Raw genomic sequence first — 7,768 nt, 5'->3', positions numbered from 1 at the left:
TGGGTATCTAGACCCATCGACTTGCAGAAGTAAAAAAAAAAAGGGTCTCAAAGTGTATGGAGACCTTATAGGGCAGGCATGCCCACTGCATTTCAAGATACAAGACAGGGCATCCTAGCCATCATAGTTCTGGTCTGACCGGAACAGGTCTTTTCTTTCTTTTACGTTTTTGTCTATGGGATGGAGAGATGGCTCAGCAGACAAGAGGACTGCTCTTCCAGAGAACCAGGGTTCGAGCCCCAATACCACACGGTCACTCGGAGTCATCTGGGATCGTTCTAGAGTATTTGATGAGCTCTTCTGTTCTCTACAGGCACCAGGTATGCATGTGGTGCACAGAAACAAAGCACACATAAAATAAAAATGAACAAATCTAAATATGGGCTCAGCAGTTAAGAGCACTTGACTGCTCTTCCAGAGGTCCTGAGTTCAATTCCCAGAAACTACATGGTGGCTCACATCTATAATGGGATCTGATTGCTTTTTCTGGTATACATGAAGACAGATCACTCATTAAATAAAATACATGTTGCTGGAGAGATGGCTCAGCAGTTAAGAGCACTGACTGCTCTTCCAAAGGTCTTGAGTTCAAATCCCAGCAACCATGTGGTGGTTCAACCATCTGTAATGAGATTTGACAACCTCTTCTGGTGCTGCCTGAAGACAGCTACAGTGTACTTAGATATAGTAATAAATAAATCTTCAAAAATATATAAAATAAAATACATGAATAAATAAATCTAAAAAATTAAGTATTATTGGGTGTCTGTACCATGGCATATGTGTGGAGGTCAAATGTGTATATTGTTGGTTCTCCATCAACATACATACATACATCTGTATGTTACTTTCAGGAAATCTCACCCAGGTGCCAGGCTTGTGTGGCAAGCAACTTTATCTTCTGAGCCAGCAATCTGGCTCCTGGGCAATGTTTGACATGGGTTTTAAGACTTCCTTCAAGCCAGGCAGTGGTGGCACACACCTTTAATCCCAGCACTTGGGAGGCAGAGGCAGGCGGATTTCTGAGTTCGAGGCCAGCCTGGTCTACAAAGTGAGTTCCAGGACAGCCAGGAATATACAGAGAAACCCTGTCTCTGCCTCTGCCTCCCGAGTGCTGGGATTAAAGGCGTGTGCCACCACGCTCATCTTGGTGCATGTTTTTAATCCTGCACTTGAGATGCAGAGGCAGGTGGATCTCTCTGAGTTCTAGGCCAGCCTGGTCTACACGTGAGTTTCAGGCCAGTGAGAGCTACATAGTGAGACGCTGTGTTTAAAAGGAACCCATGTGCACACAGGCACTGTAGGAGCCCGTGACTGCCGCACCAAACCACCACAAAACTGTTTTTTTTTGAAGCAGAGTTGGGTTTAATCAGAAATTTTGATATACATGTTAAACGTAAGGATCATGAGAAAGTGACACCTCAGATCATGATTCTCAAAGGAAAAATAAATCCCTTAATTGTTTTTTTTTTTTTAGTTGACAGGAATTTTTTTTATTAGATATTTTCTTTATATACATTTCAAATGCTATCCTGAAAGTCCCCTATACCNCCCCCCCCCCCAACTCTTAAAAGCTTGAAACAATATGAAATAGTTAGTGGGTGTAACCTGTATTTATCTCAACACCTAGGAGACTGAGGCAGGAGGATTACTGAGAGTCAAGGCTACATTGAACTACACAGAACTCCAGGCCAGTCAGGGCTATTGAGCAAATTATCTTATCTAAAAAAATTATATACCTTCTTACATTTGTATGGTTCAGACATAAAGGGTCGGCCTCTGCTATCCTGAGGATCGAGAAGCTCTGCTTTCTTGACTTCTAGAGGCTTCGTGCATTCATTCGTTCATCTTCAAAGCCAGAAGTTTCCCTCCTTCAGTTCTCAGGCACGGCTTTGTCTTTTCTACCCTTCTCTGATCTTTGCAACTGATGTCAATTTTTCTCCGATTCTGACCCACTTTCTCCCTTTCATAAAGATACTAGGAGGGCTAAGCCTGGGGCAGGACGTGGGGGGCGGGACGTGGGGGGGCTGGGGGGGGCACTGGGCTGGGGTTGTGTAGGCAGAGGGTTTATCCCCAGCACTGTGCAAAACCAGGCATAGAAGAACAAGCCTATAGTTTCAGCGCTTGGGAAGTAGAGGCAGGAGAATCAGAAGCTCAGTGTCCTCCAAGAGTACAAAAAGAATTCAAGGCCAGCCTGGGTTACCTGAGACCCTGTCTCAAAAACAAAATAAACAAATGTGGTGGTGTTGAAAGACCCCCGAAGGGAGACCCTCACTCAAGTCTCGGGACAGCCGCGAACCCAAGAAGACACTGAGACCGAACTCAGAATATAGGAAGGTAAATTTAATCTAAGCACACAGGAGAGTTCAAGGCCAGCTTGGTCTACAGAGCAAGTTGCAGGCTAGATAGAGGCACAGAGTAAGACCCTATTTAAAAAAAATGAATAGAGAGGGCGGGAGCGATGGCTCAGCAGATAAGAATACTTGTTGCTTGCAGAGGACTGGGGTTCAGTTCTCAGAACCCGCATGGTGGCTCACAGCTATCTCTAACTCCAGTTCCAGGGGATCCAATGCCCTCTTCTGATCTATATGGACAATGAACACACTTGGTGTACCTACAGACTCATACACATAAACTAAATGCATTTAATAAAAATAAAATTTTCGGGGCTGGCGAGATGGCTCAGTGGTTAAGAATGCCAACTGCTCTTCCGGAGGTCCCAAGTTCAAATCCCAGGAACCACATGGTGGCTCACAACCATCCGTAACGAAATCTGATGCCCTCTTCTGGAGTATCTGAAGACAGTTACAGTGTACTTACATCTAATAAATAAGTAAATCTTAAAAAAAAATAAGATAAAATAAAATAAAATTTCAACCTAGGTGGTGGTGCTACACACCTTTAATCCCAGTACTTGGGAGGCAGAGGCAGGTAGGATCTCTGTAAATTTAAGGTCAGCCTGGTCTACAGAGTGAGTTCCAGACAGCCAAGGCTACAGAGAGAAGGCCTGTCTTCAAAACCACAAACAAACAAATCGAATTTCAAAAAGTTTTTTTTCCAAAATAAATAAGACATAAAATAAATGTTTTATTTGTATGTATCCATTTGTATGTATGTGAATGTGTCCAAAAAATGTGGTCCAGAGACAGAAAAGGGGTTTATTAAAAACAAGATGGAGCCAGGCGTGGTGGCGCACGCCTTTAATCCCAGCACTCGGGAGGCAGAGGCAGGCGGATTTCTGAGTTCGAGGCCAGCCTGGTCTACAAAGTGAGTTCCAGGACAGCCAGAGCTATACAGAGAAACCCTGTCTCGAAAAAAAACCAAAAAAACAAAAAAAAAACAAAAAACAAAAAAACAAAGAACAATGAAATTTTAAAGGGGCTGGTGAGATGGCTCAGTGGGTAAGAGCACCCGACTGCTCTTCCGAAGGTTCAGAGTTCAAATCCCAGCAACCACATGGTGGCTCACAACCATCCGTAACGAGATCTGTCGCCCTCTTCTGGAGTGTCTGAAGACAGCTACAGTATACTTACATATAATAAATAAATCTTAAAAATTTAAAAAAAAAAAAAAACAAGACGGATGGCATTTATATGACACCCAGGATTAACCTTTGACCTCTACACACACAAACACACGGGTACACATGTGTGCTCTCTCTCTCTCTCTCTCTCTCTCTCTCTCTCTCTCTCTCTCTCGTGCGTGTGCACGCGCACACACACTTAGAAAAGACAAAACAAGAACAATTAGCCAACCAACTCACTAATGAAAGAAACTAAACTGCCCACAAACACAAAACACTTAATCTTACAAGATAATAGAAAGAGCCAAATGCCCGCTAAGTAGGTTAGCCAGAGCCAAAGGATGTCCTTCGGGCTAAATGTACTCTGACCTCAAACAAACTCCACCCACAAGCACGCTCTTAAGCCTGCACACACGCGCTCAAGCGCACACGGAGCCTGGTACAGACCTAGTACCAACACTGCACAAGAGCAGGCCCAGTGCTGACAGTGTGCACGCACAGTATGGATCCCCATAATGTGAACAGAGACCCTGTGAACGTCTCCCGACACCCCAAGTTTGACAGTTAATTTGTCAACCTGACTGATTAGTAAATGCCCCAGGCCTGTGTTTACTTAGTGAGACACTACTGTGGGTGTCAGTGAAAATGCTTCCTGGGAAGACAAACTGAGTATGGGCAGGGTAGTCCAACGGCAGGGGGCTAGACAAGATGGAAGGGGAAGGGGAGAAAACCAGAGTGGGTGAAAGGTTTGCACTGCCTCCTGATCCCGATCCACCGACTGTGAGCAGGCACGGGCACAGCTGGGAGTGCCTCCCAACCACCAGACCATGGGCTGTCCCCTAAACAGTGAGCCAAAATGAACCTTTGTTCCCTTGAGTTGCTTTTGAGTTATTTGGTCACAGAAATGAGAAATCAAGAGAAAACACACACATCACACACACATATAGCTATACACATCACACACCACACACACACACATCACACATACACACACATTACACATCACACACACACATATCACACACATCTCACACACACATATACACACCACACATCACACACACACACCACACACATCTCACACACACACATCACACACTTATACACCACACACACACACACACACACACACACACACACACTGGGGGTGGCCTGTCTTAACTCCATATGCTCCCGTGCTCCCACTCCATCTAAAATGAGTCACGGAGGGAGACTTGGCTTTCAGCTGGTGTAACAACTGTCCCAGCCGAGCTCGTTCAAATGCAGAACCCGGAGAACTAATCCAATAAAAAAGAAAAGGCAACCAGGCTGAGAATGTAAACAAAAATGACTGAAGGTTGAGGGGGAGCTGATTTTCAGGAGGAAATTTCAGGATTTCAGGAGGAAAAAGGGACCTTTGAATAGAGACAAACTAGAAACTAAGGGAGAGGCGCAGATGAGCCTTCTAGCTTGCAATCAGTGCTTGAAATTCCCTGGCTCAGTTCACACAGAACTGGGCAGAACCAGTTCTGACCGGAGCATCAGACCTTCCAGCTCAGGAAAATGGAGGAAGCCAGGCAGACACCAGCACGCCCTGCACAGAGAGGTTTGTGCCTCTTTGCACCACCTGCAGCGGATCTGAAGAGAAAGCCAGGAGGGCCGGCAGCCAGGACTCCAGCTTAGCACACACTTCCTACTGTTAAAACAGTAAGATCTAGGGGGCGGGAAGCTGGAGAGATGGATGGCTCAGTGCTTAAGAGCATTTGCTGATCTTCCCAAGTACTTGGGTTCAGTGCCCAGCTCCTAAGGTGAGCTCACACTCCAGTCACAGAGGATCTGATGCGGCCTCCAGATCACACATGCATACAGGCACATACACAAACTACTTGATCACACATGCATACATGCACATGCACAAACTATAACTTTAAAAAATAAACTGAGCCAGGCGTGGTGGCGCACGCCTTTAATCCCAGCACTCAGGAGGCAGAGGCAGGCAGATTTCTGAGTTCAAGGCCAGCCTGGTCTACAAAGTGAGTTCCAGGACAGACAGGGCTAAGAAAAAAAATTATTTTATGTATGTGGATACACTGTTGCTGTCTTCATACACACCAGATGAGGGCATCGGATTCAATTACAGATGGTTGTGAGCCACCATGTGGTTGCTGAGATTTGAACTCAGGACCTCTGGAAGAGCAGTCAGTGCTCTTAACCTCTGAGCTATCCTGCCAGCCCCAAAATACTTTCTTTCTTTCTCTCTCTCTCTCTCTTTATTTATTTGTATGGAACAGAGTTTATTTGGGGACATGGGAAGGGGAGTTGAGAAGGGAGTAGAGGCAGAGAAAGAGAGGGACAGAGGACAGAGAAAGAGGGAGGAGGGAGGAAGAGGCGGGACAGGAGCATGTGGAGGGGAGGAGGAAGGGGAGAGAGGGAGAAAAGGGTCTGAGAGAAAAAAGAGTCAGAGTCAGAGAGCCGAAACACTGTTGCTAAGAGAGATGTTTCAATATTTCTTGTTTTATTTTGTTTTGGAGACAGGTCTCTCTGTGTAGCCCTGACTATTCTGGAACTCACTCTGTAGACCAGGCTGGCCTTGAACCTCTGCCTCCTGAGCGCTGGGATTAAAGGGGATCCCCATCATTAAAGGCTGAGGCCTTTTTTAAATACACCAGTGGACACATGAGGTGTGTGGGTTAATACAAATCCAAGAAATCTCCCTTCCAGGCCTCAGGAGCTACTAAGCTCTGGTTAGTACAGGTTTCCGTACATGCCACAGGATTTACTTGATGGTCATGGTCACAACGACATTGACTGACATTCAGAGGAGGGTAAAAAAAAAAAAAAAAGGTTGTTAAGAGGGCTAAAGGTGACTCAAGATAATTAGGTTCTGTACCTGCAACATTCCAACTCCACACGGTGACAAAGATTCTCATTGGTTAATCAGTCATGTTCAATGAAGCCGTAAAACTGCCAGCCCCAGCAGCTGAGAGCAGCTCCCGGTGCCTGGTCTGGGAGCGCTAACAATAAGTTTATGTGAAACACACACCTGCCTTCCTTCTGGGAGTCTGGCAGGTGGCCAGGAGGCAGGCCAAGGCTTTGTGTGTCATCAGAAGCCAGGGAACCCCTTCCATAGAAGGTCTGGCCCGGTGTCCATTCCCTGCAGGCGCACAACGGAGGTAGCCGTGGAAGTGTGACCCCCTGTGTGGCCCTGAAGTGGAGACCCAAAAGATGGACCCACTCATAGCACCTCTAGACTCTGGGTCCTGGTCCCTGCAACGGCCATGGATACTTGACACTGGAATATTAGCCTTAGCCATGAGCATGACCACATGCATTCACACAGTGACATGCATCTTCCCTTCAGATGTCCCTTGTCAGGGATGGTCCTTGCTATAGAGTGCTATCCTTGGTCCCAGCAGCTGTGATATCCAAAAGCTGGATTTATTGAATGTTGACACTCTCACATAGGAGAGGGTAAGAAAGGTGGCTGGACCCTGGCTTGTTCCCCGTTCCTTCTAGACAGCTACACGCACCTCCTCTCTGATCGCACGGGGTCTCACGGATTTGGGAGCAGCTTCGGTGTATGCATGGAAGGGTTACCGAAGGGGGCTCCATCTGTCTGCAAGGGGAGACGTTTGGGTGGAGCAGCCCCCTTTGAGCTGGCCCTCACCCCTGCTCTGTAACTAAATCCGGTAGGTTCTCTGGCTTTCCAAACCGGGTTCTGGTGATTTCTTTAACCTAGTCTGCTGGTGGTACCCTGTGTGGAATGAGGAGGCACGCAGAGGTCAGAGGGCAACTTTCAGGGGTCGGGTCTCTCCCTCCACCATGTGACTTCCAGGGACTAAACTCAGGTAATCAAGCTTGGTAGCCAGTGCCTTTACATGCCTGAGTCCTGTTGCCAGCCTCCTGTGTTTCTAACACACACACACACACACACACACACACACACACACACACTTATATAATCTCACCAGGCCTGAATCAATCCTTTTGTCTCAGCTTACTGAGTACAGGTACTTCAGGCATATGTAGCTATGCACAGCTAATAGTTTTGTTATTGTTGTTTTGAGACAGGGTCTCACAGTATAGCCTTTGGAACTCGCGATGTAGATCAGGCTAGCCTTGAGCTCAGAAATCCAGCTGCCTCTGCCTCCCAAATGCCCCGTTTTACTTTTTGAGGCAGAATCTCACAGAATTGCTAAAATTAGTCTTGAACTTTTGTGGCCTCCCTTCCCCCAGCCTGGAACTTGCTTGCTCAAGGGTGGAGCT

The sequence above is a fragment of the Mus caroli genome, chromosome 11 (assembly GCF_900094665.2).
Source record: "Mus caroli chromosome 11, CAROLI_EIJ_v1.1, whole genome shotgun sequence".
NCBI lineage: Eukaryota > Metazoa > Chordata > Mammalia > Rodentia > Muridae > Mus > Mus caroli.
The sequence above is the reverse complement of the archived record's forward strand: the minus strand, read 5'-3'. Positions refer to the sequence as shown.